The sequence below is a fragment of the Lepus europaeus genome, chromosome 8 (assembly GCF_033115175.1).
Source record: "Lepus europaeus isolate LE1 chromosome 8, mLepTim1.pri, whole genome shotgun sequence".
Lineage (NCBI taxonomy): Eukaryota > Metazoa > Chordata > Mammalia > Lagomorpha > Leporidae > Lepus > Lepus europaeus.
Window position 1 is genome coordinate 128,869,737 of NC_084834.1, and position 18,901 is coordinate 128,888,637.

Below are 18,901 nucleotides of genomic sequence, written 5' to 3' on the forward strand. Positions count from 1 at the left end.
GCAGAAACACAGCCTTCAGTTCTGTGTTCTCTTTTTAAGGACACACTCCTGTGACGAAGCCCAGTTTTATTTCTTTGTCCTGGGACAGTGGCTGTTTGTGTGCACCTCAGCTCCTGTGGGGTTGTGCAAGGCCGCGAGTTCCCCAGCCCCCTCCCCACCGGAGTTCCTCAGCTACCCCAGGTAAACACAGGCCAGCTGGTCCCTTTCTGTGACTGTGTTGGGAATTGCATCAAGTATGAAGGTCGCTCTCCCACACCCTAGCTCTTCTTCTTCAAGTCCTTCTAAATTCTGTGCCTTTGTCACTCTGCGCTAAAAACACGCAGCTGGGATATCGAAGTAAATTGTGAGATTATTCAGAGAAATTTGGAGAATAGTTTATCAATACAAAGTCTTCCAATCGATGAACACGGAACGCATTTCCATTTATTTAAGTATTCTTTAATTTTTTTCACCAATGTTTTGTGGTTTTCATTGCACCCATCTTGAACTGCTTTTTAAAACTTTATTCATAAGGATGCTTTAGCCTTTGGTACAAGAATTTTAAATTAGTTCCTCACTTTGCATATTAAGACAGGATCTTTCATCAGAACCACTGACGCCTCGATCTTTTGGGCAGAAAAGGAAAGTAAGCTGATGCCGCTCCGGACGCGCAGTACAGGGGCTAAGCTCGGGGGACGCAGAGTGAAGTGGGCCCACTGTCTCGGGGGAAGCCGGGCGATCAGCAGACAGCAGCAGTCAGAGGAGGAGACAGACGGACGGACGGAAGCTGCACTTTCATTCTCTACTTCTAAAGTCACCCTGTGCCTTCCCTTCTCATCGAACATTGATGATTCCATTGGCTTCCTATGAAGAGAGACTTTTTTTTTTTTTGGGAGGGGGGGGACAGGCAGAGTGGACAGTAGAGGGAGACAGAGAGAAAGGTCTTCCTTTTGCCATTGGTTCACCCTCCAATGGCCGCCGCGGTTGGCGCGCTGCAGCCGGCGCACCGCGCTGATCCGATGGCAGGAGCCAGGTGCTTCTCCTGGTCTCCCATGGGGTGCAGGGCCCAAGCACTTGGGCCATCCGCCACTGCACTCCTGGGCCACAGCAGAGAGCTGGCCTGGAAGAGGGGCAACCGGGACAGGATCGGTGCCCAGACCAGGACTAGAACCTGGTGTGCGGGCGCCGCAAGGCGGAGGATTAGCCTGTTGAGCCATGGCGCCGGCCGAGAGACTTATTTTTGAACTCTGATTTTTTAATCAATTCAGGGAAACATAAACTTCCCTTACCTCGCTGGTGTGCGATGCCCCAGAGAGCAAGGACGCAGGTCAGAGCTGCGACCAAACAGTGACAGCTGCATCCCGAGTCCTTCCGCCTGTGCCTGCGAAGAGCGGCTGGAAACGCCCGCACCCGCAGAGTCCTACAGTCTTCACACCGCGGAGTCCTACAGTCTTCACACCGCAGAGTCCTACAGTCTTCACACCGCGGAGTCCTACAGTCTTCACACCGCAGAGTCCTACAGTCTTCACACCGCGGAGTCCTACAGTCTTCACACCGCGGAGTCCTACAGTCTTCACACTGCAGAGTCCTACAGTCTTCACACCGCGGAGTCCTACAGTCTTCACACCGCGGAGTCCTCCAGATACGGCTGTGTTCCGCAAAGGGAATGCAAAGTGCAGTAGCGCACTGGAATAGAATGCAGGCGAGTCCATGATTCCTGTGATATTTGCAAACTGGACTCTGAAATGCTCAAAGACAAAACAGAAATCATTTAAACTTAAAAAGGACAGGGGCAGGGAGAGAGAGGAGAAAAACGGAAAATACAGCATAGCAGATAACAGCCCTGGCCAAAACGGTTGGCACGTGGCTGGGGCTAGGGCCACAGTGCCTTCAGTCACAAAGCCGTGCCCGGAACAGCGGTGGGTGTGGGGCGAGGAAAATGCCACTCAGGCTCTGCAGGAGCCCGAGCCGTCTGCATCCTGCCCATGTCTCACCCCTCCTCCTGCCCACATCCTGCGGGGGCCTGCACTCACCTCCTGCCCGTGGTGCCCACGTCCTGTGGGGCCCCACACCCTCCTCCTGCCCACATCCCAGCTCCTGCAGGGCCCTGCGCCTGCCTCCTAACCACGGTGCCCGCTGGGCACAGACACTGCACCCACCTCACAGCGGGCCCTCCTCTTGGCTCTTGGAAGCACATAGTCAGGCTTTGATCTCCCAAATCTATCTTCTTCCTCTGTGGATTGCGGCGACTGATCTTGTTGCTAATTTCCTGAAATACCAATTCTCTATCCGTATTTTACATGGGAATGGAAGTGTGTCTTATGCCACAGAACACTACAACCAGTACACACACTTTCAGACAGGCCTGGAGAAGTCACCAAGGCAGACCACACTGTGGATCCCAGAATGCATTTCAACAGACTCCAGGGAGTTGAATTGTGATAATTATTTTCTCTGATCACAGGAAAATTCAATTGGAAATATTGCAATTTGTAAAACACCTCAAATGTTTGAAATTAGATGATAAACTCAACAATATCTGCATCAAAAAGAATCACAGAATAAATTAGAATACATTTGGAACCAAATAGAAATGAACAAAAAGTCAAAATATGAGAAATGCATTGAAATAGCTCTTAGAAGGAAATGAAGTTATAACTCCCTCTTTTATTAAAAAGAACAAAGTGTTTTGCAGTAATGAGAAACTGGGAAGAGAGTGACCCATGAAGTCAAAATCTAGGAAAAGGGGATAAATCATAAAGGTATCAGACGTCATGAAATGAAAACAGGAGAACACTAAAGGAAAGCGATAACTCCAAAGTATGCCTTTATGAAAATATTAATAAAAATGACAAGTGTACGGTCAGAGTGATCAGGAACAGAAGAGAAGGGGCTGGCACTGTGGTGTAGCGGGTAAAGCTGCCACCTGCAGTGCCGGCATCCCGTATGGGCTCTGGTTCTAGTCCCAGCTGCGCCACTTCTGATCCAGCTCCTTGCCGATGCACCTGGGAAAGCAGCAGAAGGTGGCCCAAGTACTTGAGCCCCTGCCACCCACATGGGAGACCCGGATGAGGCTCCTGGCTCCTGGCTTCAACCTCACTCAGCACTGCCTGGGTGTGGCCATTTGGGGATTCAACCAGCAGATGGAAGATCCCTCTCTCTCTCTCTCTCTGTGTGTGTGTGTGTGTGTGTCTTCCTCTCTCTGTAACTCTGCCTTTCAAAGAAATACATCTCAAAAAACAAGAATAAAAGGAGAGGACACACGGTGCCAATCCACAGAGGCATTGCGGCCCTAGTTACTACACAGGTGCTAGAAAGCCGGAGCACTGCTTCCTGGCAAAGGACAGACAATATCTGAAAAATGTAGAAGTCATCTCGAAAGACTGAAGGAATCCCCAAGGCGACGGGGAGAAGGATGACTCACGTAGCCCTGCGAGTACTGAAGGACCAGGAGTCGAGCTACAAGGCCGACTTCTCCAGAGAGGAGGAGCCCGCTACTGATCTCTACCTGACAATGAGAAGGTCAGCAGCCTCCCCCCCCCCCCCAGGAGGGGAGCGTTTCTAAAATCAGATGAAGGCCCTGGAGAACTCTGTGTTGAAATGTGTCAAATTTTTCAAGAAAAAAATCAGAGCCCGATAATCTCCATCAACACAAATACAGGAAACATCAACGACACTTCCAGCAGAAAGATCTCCGGCAATGTCTCCCACAGAAAGCAACAGAACAGGGGATAAAATCCATGGCAACCAAGTTTTCCAAACTGAAACTAACCCCTGGCTTGCAACCCAAAGGGCACTTACACAAGAAAGTGCCTAGATCTCGTAAGAACATCAGGCCAGGCCAGCGCCATGGCTTAACAGGCTAATCCTCCGCCTTGCGGTGCCGGCACACCGGGTTCTAGTCCTGGTTGAGGCGCCGGATTCTATCCCGGTTGCCCCTCTTCCAGTCCAGCTCTCTGCTGTGGCCCAGGAAGGCAGTGGAGGATGGCCCAAGTCCCTGGGCCCTGCACCCGCATGGGAGACCAGGAGAAGCACCTGGCTCCTGGCTTCGGATCAGCGAGATGCGCCGGCCGCAGTGGCCATTGGAGGGTGAACCAGCGGCAAAAAAGGAAGACCTTTGTCTCTCTCTCTCTCACTATCCACTCTGCCTGTCAAAAAAAAAAAAAAGAAGAACATCAGGCCGAACGATGTTTTTCCGGCCTCTGTTCCCAATCCTCCTTCCCCATCTCCGTGGTGCTCTTAAAAAATTGCAGCCGGACTCCTGGGAACACAGCGATTGCAGCCGAGCTGGGACTTTCCCGAGTCTGTGTGAAAGGTCTGTGCCCGGGAGACTTTGTCAAAGGCATTCAGAGCAGCTCTCAGAGCTGGGGCTCCCTGAAGACCTGAGCGCGGCTGACAGGCAGCAGCGCGCCAGAACCAGAATGGGAGAGCCCAGGAGGAGCCCTCCAGGCCGACTCTGGGAAGCAGCGGGCGTTTCCACAGATGCAGGCGTCCATGCAGCCGCACAGGGCTGCACCTGACCTGACCAGGGGACAAGAGGCCCACGCCCTGACTCTGGCCAACGCAGAGGTTCTCTGTAAGGAGAGCCCAGAGGAGCCCTCCAGGCCGACTCTGGGAAGCAGCGGGCGTTTCCACAGATGCAGGCGTCCATGCAGCCGCACAGGGCGGCACCTGACCTGACCTGACTCTGGCCAACGCGGAGGTTCTCTGTAAGCGGGGAGGGAAGTCTGAGGCAGACTGGAGCCTATGCATCTGGACCACACACAGCAAAGAATCCAGATCTTACAAAATTCGTTTAAAAAACTAGCATCTCAATGCTGCTTTTGCTGTATCCCATAGTTTGATATATTGTGTTGTTATCCTCATTAACTTCCAGAAAGTTTTTGACTGCTCTTTTGATTTCTGCTATGACCCAGTGTTCATTCAGGAGCATGTTGTTCAGTCTCCATGTGTTTACACGTGCTCTGGGGATTCCTGAGTTGCTAATTTCCAATTTCATTCCTTTGTGGTCTGAGAAGCTGCATGGTATGATTCTAATTGTTTTGAATTTGCTGAGACTTGCTTTATGGCCTAGTATGTGGTCAATCCTAGAGAGGGTTCCATGTACTGCTGAGAAGAATGTAAAGTCCTTAGATGTAGGATGAAATGTTCTGTAGATATCTGTTAGATCCATTTGGGCTATAGTGTCATTTAAATCTACGGTCTCCTTGTTGGTCTTCTGTCCTGTTGATCTGTCTATCTCTGCGAGTGGAGTATTGAAGTCCCCCAGTACTATTGTATTGGGGTCTAAGTCTCCCTTTAATTCCCTTAACAAGTCTTTTGAATAAACAGGTGCCCTGTAATTAGGTGCATATACGTTGATAATCGTTATATCTTCCTGTTGAATGAATCCCTTAATCATTATATAGTGCCTCTCTTTGTCTCTCTTAACAGTTTTTGTGTTAAAGTTTATTTTGTCTGATATTAAGATGGCTACACCTGCTTTTTTTTTGGTTTCCTCCTGGCCCAGGCATGGCTGCTGCAGTCTCTTAGAGAATTGAACTATGCATGGAAGATCCCTCTCTTTCTATCTCTCCCTCCCTCTCACTGTCTCTCTCTGCCTTTCAAATAAATACACAGGGACCGGCACTGTGGCACAGCAGGTAAAGCCACCGTCTGTAGCACCGCATCCCAAATGGGCACCAGTTCAAGTCCCGGCTGCTTCACTTCCGATCCAGCTCCTTGCTAATGCTCCTGGGAGAGCAGTGGAAGATGGTCCAAGTGCTTCGGCCCCTGCACCTGTGTGGGAGACCTGGAGGAAGCTCCTGGCTCCTGGCTTTGGCCTGGCCCGGCCCTGACATTTGCAGCCATTTGAGGAGTGAACCAGCAGATGGAAGCTGTCTCTCTGTCTCTCTCTCTTTCTCTCTCTCTTTCTGCCTCTCCATCTCTGTGATTCTGCCTTTCAAATAAATAAATCTTTAAAATAAGTAAATAAATATTTTTTAAAAAACTGTGAAAAAACTAAATTAAAAGAAACAGAAATGAGGAAATAATAGAGATTAGGATACAGCAAACAATACAGAAAAGCAATATAATACGTTATGATTAGCAAAGCAAGCCAGTCCCCAAATGACCATGCCAAGTTTTCCCTGACTTGTGGCAATTAACGTAGAGTATAACACACGTGAGTGTAAGACTGAAGTTGACGTTTTGAGGTTCGATTATTTATAGTCCTGAGGAACAGTGTCCTGCTACTTACTACTTGTTGAAGGAGGGTTAAGCTTGGGCTCATAAAGTGAACTGAAAGTATGTCATTGCAAAAATTAAACGAAATATAAGAAAGGAAGGAGGCAGGGGTGGGAAGGATCATTGCATTCTTAAAACTGTCTGTGTGCCTGGGGCCGGCGCTGGGGCACAGTGGGTACAGCTGCCGCCATACGGGCACTGGTTCGAGTCCTGGTTGCTCCTCTTCCAATCCAGCTCTCTGCTATGGCCTGGGAAAGCAGTAGAAGATGGCCCAAGTCCTTGGGCCCCTGCACCCACGTGGGAGACCCGGAAGAAGCTCCTGGCTCCTGGCTTCGGATCAGCACAGCTCCAGCTGTTGCAGTCATTTGGGGAGTGAACCAGCAGATGGAAGCCCTCTCTCTCTGTCTCTCTCTCTCTCTCTCTCTCTCTCTCTCTCTTTCTCTCTCTCTCTCTGCCTCTCTGTGTAACTCTGACTTTCAAATAAATAAATATTTTTTAAAAACTGTATATATGACACCCATGGAATCTGTTCCTGTTATATAAATAAAAAATGAGGAGATAAATGTTGGGAACTGGAATTTAAAAAGAAGCAAATCAGTACTTGCAAAAATTAACAAATTTATAAAACTTTAATAACACAAAAATAAGAAGAAAATATAGCACAAATGATTGTCTCAGGACGTGAAGATGGAGTATGATTAGTGCAATTAGAAAGAAAAATACGCGTGAAGAGAGCATGTAAAACTGCATGCCCAAATCTACGTGACGCACAGAAATTTCTAGAAAGACACAAACTAAGTCGTTTGTCCACTCAATTATTGCTTATAGCTGCTGTCTATTCTCACTAGTTTAGGGCCTTTTTGATTTTTGCTTGCTAAACTTCTTATTTGGCAAAGTATATGCCTTCTTCCTGCTATTTAAATGTAAAATGTGTCCTACCAGAAACTGAGAAGAAAGGGAGAAGGGGGGGGTGGGAAGAGAACATCATTACTTCTCAGAATTGTTCTCTACAGAGCACATGGAACCTGTTAAAGGCTAATTAAACATTCAAAAATGAACTAGAAAATCTGAATAGACATAGAATAGATTGAATTCCTAATCAAAAACTTTCCCAAAAGGAAAAAGCCAGGTGGCTTCATTGGTAAATATTAGCACAGGAATAATAAGAATCGACACGAATGGGTCACAAGTCCTCTCACAAACAGGTGAGGAAGGAACAGTCTTCGTTTTATCAAGATTCCTTTAACTGATGCACAGCGTGACACAGAGAGCACGCCTGAGAGTAAGGTTTCTCATTCACTGGTTTACTCCCCAAGTGGCCACAATGCCCAGGCTGCCCTAGGCTATGCCAGGAGCCAAGACCCCCATTGCGGTCTCTCACAGGGGCTGCAGGGGCCCACAAATTTGGGGCCCCTGAAGGAAAACTTATGAAGCAGTGCAGTAATTCTATAACCAGACAAATGGCAAATAAACAGTGAATCACAGAGCAGTATCTCTACAGACACAAAAGACCCTAAACAAAACCAGAGCCGATGGAACCAACAGCATGTAGGAGTACTCGTGAGATAGCCAGGTGGGACTGGGTCTAAGGACGCAGTATAAGGAGTACTCCGTGAGACACCCAGGAGGGACTGGGTCTAAGGACGCAGTATAAGGAGTACTCCATGAGATACCCTGGTGGGACTAGTTCTAAGGACGCAGTATAAGGAGTACTCCATGAGATACCCTGGTGGGACTGGGTCTAAGGACGCAGTATAAGGAGTACTCTGTAAGATAACCTGGTAGGACTGGGTCTAAGGACGCAGTATCAGGAGTACTCCATAAATCACCCAGGAAGGACTTGGTCTAAGGACGCAGTATAAGGAGTACTCTGTGAGATAGCCAGGTGGGACTCATTCTAAGGACGCAGTATAAGGAGTACTCCATAAATCACCCACGTGGGACCTGTTCTAAGGACGCAGTATAAGGAGTACTCCGTGAGACACCCAGGAGGGACTGGGTCTAAGGACGCAGTATAAGGAGTACTCCATGAGATACCCTGGTGGGACTAGTTCTAAGGACGCAGTATAAGGAGTACTCCATGAGATACCCTGGTGGGACTGGGTCTAAGGACGCAGTATAAGGAGTACTCTGTAAGATAACCTGGTAGGACTGGGTCTAAGGACGCAGTATCAGGAGTACTCCATAAATCACCCAGGAAGGACTTGGTCTAAGGACGCAGTATAAGGAGTACTCTGTGAGATAGCCAGGTGGGACTCATTCTAAGGACGCAGTATAAGGAGTACTCCATAAATCACCCACGTGGGACCTGTTCTAAGGACGCAGTATAAGGAGTACTCCGTGAGACACCCATGTGGGACCTGGTCTAAGGATGCAGTATCAGGAGCACTGCGTGAGACACCCAGGTGGGACCTGGTCTAAGGATGCAGTATCAGGAGTACTCCGTGAGGTAGCCAGGTGGGACCTGGTTTGAGGACGCAGTATCAAAGTACTCCGTGAGGTAGCCAGGTGGGACTCGGTCTAAGGACGCAGTATCAGAGTACTCTGTGAGACACCCAGGTGGGACCGATCTAAGGATGTAGTATCAGGAGTACTCTGTAAGATACCCTGGTGGGACTGGGTCTAAGGACGCAGTATCAGAGTACTCTGTGAGACACCCAGGTGGGACCGATCTAAGGATGTAGTATCAGGAGTACTCCGTGACGTAGCCAGGTGGGACCTGGTTTGAGGACGCAGTATCAAAGTACTCCGTGAGGTAGCCAGGTGGGACTCGGTCTAAGGACGCAGTATCAGAGTACTCTGTGAGACACCCAGGTGGGACCGATCTAAGGATGTAGTATCAGGAGTACTCTGTAAGATACCCTGGTGGGACTGGGTCTAAGGACGCAGTATCAGAGTACTCTGTGAGACACCCAGGTGGGACCGATCTAAGGATGTAGTATCAGGAGTACTCCGTGACGTAGCCAGGTGGGACCTGGTTTGAGGACGCAGTATCAAAGTACTCCGTGAGGTAGCCAGGTGGGACTCGGTCTAAGGACGCAGTATCAGAGTACTCTGTGAGACACCCAGGTGGGACCGATCTAAGGATGTAGTATCAGGAGTACTCTGTAAGATACCCTGGTGGGACTGGGTCTAAGGACGCAGTATCAGAGTACTCTGTGAGACACCCAGGTGGGACCGATCTAAGGATGTAGTATCAGGAGTACTCCGTGACGTAGCCAGGTGGGACTCGGTCTAAGGATGCAGTATAAGGAGTACTCTGTAAGACACCCAGGTGGGACTCGGTCTAAGGACACAGTATCAGCAGTTCTCTGTGAGACACCCAGGTGAGACTCAGTCTAAGGACACAGTATCAGTACTCCGTGACGTAGCCAGGTGGGACTCGGTCTAAGGACGCAGTATCAGAGTACTCTGTGAGACACCCAGGTGGGACTCGGTCTAAGGACGCAGTATAAGGAGTACTCTGTAAGACACCCAGGTGGGACTGGGTCTAAGGACACAGTATCAGGAGTTCTCTGTGAGACACCCAGGTGAGATTCGGTCTAAGGACACAGTATCAGAGTACTCCGTGACGTAGCCAGGTGGGACTCGGTCTAAGGCGCAGGCTGGTCATAGCATCTGAGAGCCAGTCACTACAGCAAGCTGTGCTAACATAGCCGGGAGAGACGATGCCTTGGGCATCACCATAGACAAACCCAGCATAGCCTCGTGAGGGAGACACCAGGACCAGGGAGAGAAGGGGAGTTTCTCCGCACAATAAAGGACTTACAGTCAAGCCCACAGCTGACGGCACACTGATGACTGCAAGCCTTCCCCATGCGGTCAAGTGGGAGTGGAACATATCCATTCCCACGACTTCCCAGTGAGCACTGCAATCAAAGCTGTGACGGAGCATCGGCAAGAGAGAGCAGTGGGAGGCACAGGTGAGGAAGCAGCACAGCCCCTGCTCTCTGGAGCTAGCGGGAACCTGATAAAATGTCCTTTAGGAACCCACAGAAACCACCAGGACTGATGGCTCAGCCACCTCACAGGAAACACGGTCAGGATACAAAAACAGGTGTATTGCTGTGCACCAGAGATAAAAATATAAAAGGGAAACTCAAACATTCCCACTTATAATAGGATTAAAAGCATAACATTTAAATAAAATGTTTAGCAGTTAATTTAAACAAGGATTTCAAGACTTATCTATTGGAAAGTAAGCTATATTTTTAGATGTTTAAAAAATACGTAACTAGCTGGAAAGCATTTTTGTGTTCCCCAATTAAAGGCTCAGCACTGTCAAGGTGGAAATGCGCCCCACTATGATTTACATATTCATTGCAACCCCCATCAAAATCCTAACACCCTTTTTTTTAGCTTTGCAAAAATGGAAAAGCTGATCTAATATTCTTGTGGAAATGCAAGGGACTTCACATAGCAAAAGAATGCGGAAAATGAACAAAAAACTGGATGAGCCCTGCTTCCCACATTCAAAGCTCGCTAAAATGCTTTAGTAACGAAGACGGCGCAGCACCGGCACAGACAGACAAGTAGGTCAAGGGATGGAGGAGAGCTGAGAATGCAGGCGACTCGATGACCACTCGAACGCCAGGACAGTTCCCTGAGAGATCGGCCTTCGCCACAGTCACTTCCGAGACAAGTGCATATCCACAAGACAACGAGCATCTACCTCGACCGCACATCAAACGCAGATCTACCCGCGTGAATCAGAGATCGAAGCTTGAGGGTTATTTCTACCCCAGGGTAAGTGCGTGGCACACGGTGATGCCACGTGGGATGCCCACAGCCCATGTCAGAGCGCCTGAGTCCCAGGCCTGGCTCCACGCCCACGCCCACTCACTGCTAACCTGCATACTGGGGGCCGCAGACGATGCTCAAGTAGCTGGGTCCCTGCCACCCATGTGGGAGACCCAGACTGAGTTCCTGTCTCCTGGTTCCAACCTGGCCCAGTCTTAGCTGTTGTGGGCGTGACCCATCAGATGAGAGAGCTCTGTATTTCCACTTCTCATATAAATAAATGACTAGATTTTTAAAAAGAGGCTTGAGCTCAAATTATCACACACACACACACACACACACAGAACCCATTCTATAAAATTCTGAAGAGAACCTGTGATTGTAAACCTTTATGACACCGGTTTGTAATAGGTTTTAGATGCGGTCCCAAAGAGGAAGCAACCAAGTGAACAGCCAAGTTGGGCAAAATCCTGCAGTCATTGTAAACTTCTCAGTATGCAACCTTTGTGAATCAGAAAACCAGACAAGGAAAAGAAAGGGAAATATTTAGAACCCAGTATCTGACCAGATCACTGCATCCTGCCTTCCAGAAACCATCACCCACATCCGTGTGTTTGCCACAGACGGTGAGATTCTCCCCCAGGACTGAGAGCACCCAAGGACGTCTGATGGCATCGACTCTCCCCAAAGCCGTGCTGGATTTCCCTCCACGGCCAGATGGGCCTATGAGCAGCAAAACAGATGGCGGTTAGAAAGGAAGAAATGTGATGTTGTCACTCACGGGTGCCACGATTTCTACCTGGGAAACTCGAATCATCTACTAAAGAAAAAGAAGGAAAAAGGAAACAGCTAGGTTTAGAACGTGTGGTAGAGATGCCAACATACGGTCAGTTGTTTTTTCTATAGACTATAAATTAACATTTGGAAACCAAAACAATGCAATTTACAAAACTTGTAAATAATTATAAACTTAACAAAACATTGCAGGGTGTGTATAAAGAAAACTATGAAACAGCTTTTAAAAAGCAAGGCCTATTTCATAATCACACAATATTGTTAAGATGTCCATTATCTCCACATTTTCCCAGTAACTAACATACAAGATGGAGCAAAATACTATGCAGATTTTTTTTAGCAAAAATGCAAATTGGTCACAAAATTTGCATTGAAATTCAACACAAGTGAAAAAGATAAAATAATTTGGAAATGGCTGAGCAATGCAGAAGTTACACCATCTGAATTAAGGACTTATTAGCAGTCTATAGTAGTGAACAGCGCATGGTATTACAGCAAACAAATAGGTGTGTGTGTGTATATGTGTATATCTGTTTATATATATATATATATATAGAGAGAGAGAGAGAGAGACAGAGAGAGAGACAGAGACCAATGCACTGTTGACACCTATCGTCTATCTACTTATGTACGTATGAATGCATGTGTCTATCTACCTGTGCTTAACTACCTATCTAAATCACCATGAATTTAATAGAGAGTTCAGGATTATTATTTTTTTTTTGACAAAAGTTCCAAAGCAGTACAATGAGAAGGCGTTAAAACAATGGACAGTCATACACAACAGACAAAACAGTGAAAAACCAACAGCCCTTATCTTGCACTATTGAACATTAAAGTGATGTGGAGCAAAGATCTAAACACAGGTGCAAGTGTGGGGGAGGGTGGTCTCCTCCTGCACAGGTGCATAGATGACAGTGAGGCCGCTCTGTGGGGGGAACACACCCTGCAGGGAGCCACAGACCTGCCTTCTTTTCGCCACCCTCCTGGCCTAACTAGTGAAGCCACAGCTGGTGTGGACGGAGCATCGGCCTCTGTGAGCGCTTGGGCTGCCCGTGACTGTGTGGTGCAAGGCCACGGAGGGCTGAGGAGCTGCAGAGTGGTCGGGGACCTCCGTAGAGACCTGGAAGCAGGCCAGAGGCAGGGCTGAGGGCCCATGGGAGGGCCGGGCGCACGGGGCGCTCACTGGAGATGTTTCTTGGCTGTAGGAGGCCAGATGCGGGCAGCCAGGGACTGAAGCGGAGTGGGGAGCTGTGGCTCCCCCAGGAGGGCCCTGGGTGAAGAAGGGCGAGCGAGATCCCACTGCAGTGGCCAGCGGGGAGGGGCCGACACAGTGACCTGGGGGTCACGTTGTCTGAAGTTCTCTACTGACGTCCAACTGCGCCTCTGAGGCTGTGTTACCCTCTCGCTCTCATGGGTAGCTGAACCACAGTGACGAGCCACGTCTTTGTCTTCACTTTGAGTCGGGTTTTCTTTTTAGCAAAGCTCATACTGTAGTTATTTTTGCAAACTGTACGTGAAATGTCTGATGCATTTACACCAATCTCCTTCCTACCTAAGTAATAAGGAAGTTGTCCTTAATCTTACTCAAGGAACCAAAATAAAATACGAAGGTGACTACTAAGGCCAGGACCAGATTGTCAGCACTTGTACAGACAGTTTATCTTTGCGCCAGGAAGCACACACTAAGTGCTTGGTCTACACTGCCGCCAGCCTTCTCACAGTCGTTTGAAGAACACACTATTAACTCTGTGAGCGGGGAAGTCAGGTTAAACAGCTGCTGATAGCACAGCGGACCAGTTTCCTCCCAGCTCAGAATACACACGATTCACTGACGTCCATCAGGCAACTTCTAGAAATACGAGAGGCACGAGCACAGCGTACTGCTTGAAAAACTAAAGGAAACAAAACACTCGAAACAGATTCCCTGTTGTTGGATGAGAATATTTCATGCCGCCAAGGCGTCAGCACCACCCAGAGCAACCTACAGACTCAGTGAGATCCTTGTCAGAATTAGAAGAGCATTTTTGCGGAAATAGAAGTGAACATCTTACCATGCACGTGCAGTCGCCAGGGGTCTGAAACAGCCAAAGCGCTTCCGAACATGAATTTCAAAGTTGAAGGACTGGCATTTACAGATTTCAAACTCACTGCAGAGCTAGAATAAGGACATGTTGTGGTACACGTGGAGACCACTGGGACAGATTAGAGGACCCAGGACTAAACCCTGCAAACATTGTCAAATGGCCTTTGACGAGCCTGACAAGACCATTCAGTCAGGAAAGACCAAGCCTTCAACAATGGAGCTGGGAAAACTGGTGATCTCCTGAAAAGCCATGAAGTTGGAACCTTAGCTAGCACCGTAAAGAAGACCTAATTCGGAAGGAATCGCCCGCCTAAATGGTGACCCCACGTCTTGAGCCTCCTGGAAGAAAACAGGAGGGAAGCTCCACTGACAGTGATTTCTTGTGTCCTACACCAAAAACGCAGGGTGCAACAGCAAAAACAGGTAAGTGGGGCTACAGCAAACTTACCGACTTTTGTTCCTTGATGGACACAATCGACCTGAGGTAACAGGAGGAAATCCAGGTGGCAGAGAGGAAGAAAACGTTGGCTACTCACCTGTCTGTAAGAGGTTAAAGTCTAGAATGTAGACAGATCCTACAACTCAGCAACCAGGCACAGAATAGGCCAGTTAAAAACGGGCAAAAGGCCAGCGTCGCGGCTCAACAGGCTAATCCTCCGCCTTGCAGCGCTGGCACACCGGGTTCTAGTCCCGGTCGGGGCACCGGATTCTGTCCCGGTTACCCTTCTTCCAGGCCAGCTCTCTGCTGTGGCCAGGGAGTGCAGTGGAGGATGGCCCAAGTCCTTGGGCCCTGCACCCCATGGGAGACCAGGAGAAGCACCTGGCTCCTGGCTTCAGATCAGCGTGGTGCACCGGCCACAGCGGCCATTGGAGGGTGAACCAATGGCAAAAAGGAAGACCTTTCTCTCTGTCTCTCTCTCCCACTGTCCACTCTGCCTGTCAAAAAAAAAAAAAAATGGGCAAAAGACTTGAATAGACATTTCTGCTAAGATGGTTTGCAAACAGCCAACAAGTATACAGAAAGTGTTGACCATCATTTATCAGAGAAGAGCAAATGAACTCCATAATGAAATATTGCCTCGTTCCATTAAGATTCTAGTGGAGGGATTGGCGTTGTGTCGTAGCCGGGACCTGATTAGTGTCCCAGCTGCTCCATTTTCTGTCCAGCGTCCTGCTGCAGTGCCTGGGAAAGCAGCAGAGGACTGTGTGGGTGCTCAGGCCCTGCACCCATGTGGGAGACCTGGAAGAAGCTCCTTGCTTCGACCCAGCCCAGCCCTGGCCATTGTGGTCATTTGGGAAGTGAAGCAGCAGATGGAAGATCTCTCTCTCTCTCTCTCTCTCTCTCTCTCTCAACTCTACCATTCTAATAGATAAATAGATGATTTTTTAAAAAGAATTATTTTATTTATTTATTTGAAAGAGTTACAGAGGTAAGTAGAGCCAGAGAGAGAGGTCTTCCATCTGATGGTTCACTCCCCAAATGACTGCAATAGCCAGAACTGCGCTGATCCAAAGCCAGGAGCCAGGAGCTTTTACAGGTCTCCCACATGTGTGCAGGGGCCCAAGGACTTGGGCCATCTTCTACTGCTTTCCCAGGCCATAACAGAGTGCTGGATTGGAAGTGGAGCAGCCAGGACTCAAACCGGCACCCATATGGGATGCCAGTGCTGCAGGCTGGGGCTTTAACCCACTGTGCCACAGCACTGGCCCCTAGATATTTTTCTTTTAAAAATGCCAGCGTATTTAATACAACAAAGAAAAATCAGATATCAAATACTAGCAAGGATATGAAGAACTTGGAACCCTTGTGTTCTGTTAGTGAAACTATAAATCATGAAATTTGTATAGAAGACAGTAGGGTGCTGCCTTGAACAATTAAATATAAAATTAGCATGTGCCCCATCAATTGCACCTGCAGAAACACATCCAGGAGAACTTAGATGAGGGTCTTGAAGAGATATTTGCATAACTGTGCTCATAGCAGCACTAGCCATTATTCACCGGAGCACAGGTGGGCAGCCACAGTGCCCATCGCAGATGAATGGGGAAAGAGCACGTGGCACAGAGCAACAGCCGGCCTCTAGAAAATCGAGATCCTGGGGCTGGCACTGTGCCCTGGCCTGAAGCACCGGCATCCCATATAGGTGCCGGTTCGAGTCCCGGCTGCTCCTCTTCTGATCCAGCTCTCTGCTATGGCCTGGGAACGCAGTAGAAAATGGCCCAAGTGCTTGGGCTCCTGCACCCACGTGGGAGACCCTGAAGAAGCTCCTGGCTCCTGGTTTCGGATCGGTGCAGCTCTGGCCATTGCAGCCAATTGGGGAGTGAACCAGCGGATGGAAGACCTCTCTCTCTCTCTCTCTCTCTCTCTCTCTCTCTCTCTCTCTCTGCCTCCCTTCTCACTGTATGTAACTCTGACTTTCAAATAAATAAATCTTATAAAAAAAAAAAAGAAAATCGAGATCCCATCACATGCTACTCATGGACACACTTCAAGGACGGGCACAGCATGACAAATCTGGCATAGTTCCACTTACATGAAGCCAAAAGCATAGAAGCAGACAGCAGGGGCCGGTGCTGTGGCAGAGCAGGTAAAGCCACCTCCTGCAGTGCCAGCATCCCACATAGATGCCAGTTCTAGGCGGCTGCTCCTCTTCTGAACCAGCTCCCTGCTAATGCACCTGGGAAAACAACAGAAGATGGCCCAAGTCTTTGGGCACCTGCACCCGCGTGGGAGACCTGGAAGAAGCTCCTGGCTCCTGGCTTCAGATCAGTGCAGCTCTGGCCATTGCGGCCCACTGGGGAGTGAACCAGCAGATGGAAGACCTCTCTCTCTCTGTCTTGCCTTCTCACCTTCTCTCTCTGTGTAACTCTGACTTTCAAATAAATAAATAAATCTTTAAAAAAAAAACACTACACAGCCGAGCAGCGTTTGCCAGGGACTCCCGGGTGCGGAGGGTCGGTGGTGCTGCCCAGCTCTGAGATGAGAAAGCTGGGTGTCTGCCAGAGCAGGGTGAACGCAGTTCGGCGGCTGAGCTGCACATTCGCAAATGCCCAAGGGCACAAACTGTACGTTCTGTGGGTTTTTATATTTTCCCCTTAATTAAAAGCAAAGTATTGGGGTAGAGAGAAGCAAGACCTGTTGTAGCCTGCAGGTGGACGTGGTACAGCCAGGCTAGAATGAACTCTGGTAGTGTCCAATTAAACCGAGTGTGCACACTCCAGTGCAGCACGTCTGATACCAAACACTCTAGAAAAATCGCCTGTGTGTGCCCAAGAGAAGAAGCACAGAGATGCTAAATAAACTGAAGTTTTTTAGAGAAAATTTATGCAAAAAGTAAAATGTCTGGTTCAGGCCCTGTCAACTCTGCTTCCCATCCAGCTCCTTGCAAATGAGACTGGGGAGGCAGAGGGTGGTGGCCCAAGTGCTGGTGTCCCTACAGCCGTGTGGGAGACCAGGAGGGTCACGTGAGCACACGTGTGTACACAGAAGGACGTTCTTGAGAGAAGATTCAGCACTGCCCGGCGTTTGCTCAGTATTTCCTGGCTGCATCAGAAGCGTGCCTGCGGCAGCTGCAGAAAACAGTGGGCACGTTTTCCACTGGAAATCACGGTCCTGACTCTGCGTGGAAAGCGTTTCCTTCACAGTGCGAGGTAAGAGGGTGCTCTGGGCGAGAGGTTTCCTGCAGAGGCCCAGCAAAGCCAGGGCAGCATCCTCGGTGGAGCAGAGAGTGCTTCCCGGACACTGGGGCCCGCGCTGGGTGCAGAAGACGGGGATGGGCTCCAGGAGCTTGCGCGATGACTGCGGAACGTGGGCCGAGCACGCCGGGCACAAGGGACAGGTGCCTACTGGATCACCAGAGGGGCGACGTCGCAGGAGGAGGCTCAAGTCCACGAGCAGAAAGTCGCCGGAGCGCCCGGCCCTGCCTCTCTGGACTGAACGCTGCCCTCCGGCAGTCAGGGAGACACATGTGTCTGCGGCAAGCTGAGGGTGCACGCGTGCACCTGAGCGTGTGACCTCTTAGATTACCCACGCGGGGAGTTCCACAGCGTGATGGGCGTGCACAACCTCACGTTCCCTTAACCACGACCCAGAGGGAGAGAGACAGAGAGTGAGCTCCCAGCCCTGGTTCCTTCCCCAAAGGTTCACGAGAGCCAGCATCAGGCCAGGCTGAAGCTGGGAGCTAAGAACCAAACCCAGGTCTCCTGCAGGCATGACAGCCGGGCCGCGGCCTCCGGGGGTCGGCACTGAAGGCCCCGTCAGCCCTGGAAATCTTCGCTGGGTTGATGGCCTCATTGTTCCCGTCCTGGACGCTCCATGGTGCGAGCTCCTGCTCTTCCGGCCCCGTCTGCTGTGTTCAGGGTGTTGACCCACATGCCACACGCTGTAATTACTCCCCAGGGGTAGACAACACCAGACCCTGATGACCCACATGCTGCCGTGCTCGAATGAACGACGACAAAGCAGGCAACGAAGGGGAGGCTTTGGAAGGCAGCGACAATGAAACCCAGAGAGTGTCACGATTCTTCCTCACAGCGAGAATCGCAGCTTCGACAACAAGCGGGGTTCTTATGTTACAGCAGGTGGTGAGCCTAACCCACCGCCATCCTCAGCACCAATGGAGACCCCAGGGGCCAGGCTGACAGGAGCCGTCGGGGGGGAACGCAAGGACTGGAGCGAGCCCAGGCTGCCGCTCCCTCCCGGCTTGCAAGGACCCAGTGAGGATCCTCAAGGCTGTCCCTGGAACGGAAGGTGCCTGGGGCTGCCCGGAAACCCTCCCGGAAGCCAGGTCCAGGACAGGAAGCTGTGCTAATACTCACAGCATCCTCTGTGCAGGGGTTGCCGGCCTGGGGCCCGAGGGCGACCTCCGACTCGGCTTCTCCCGGGCTTGCCTTCTGTGAAGGTCCTCCCCTGGGCTTCCACGGCTGAGCCCGGATCTACGGTGCTTCTCAAACCGGGGGAAACACCTGTGCCTGTGGTCAGGCGCACTAACTCCCAGCACCCTTCCCGCACTGCCCCTCCTCCCTCTTCCCAAATGAGGATTCCACGGAGCACCACAAAGCCTCGGGCTATCTTTA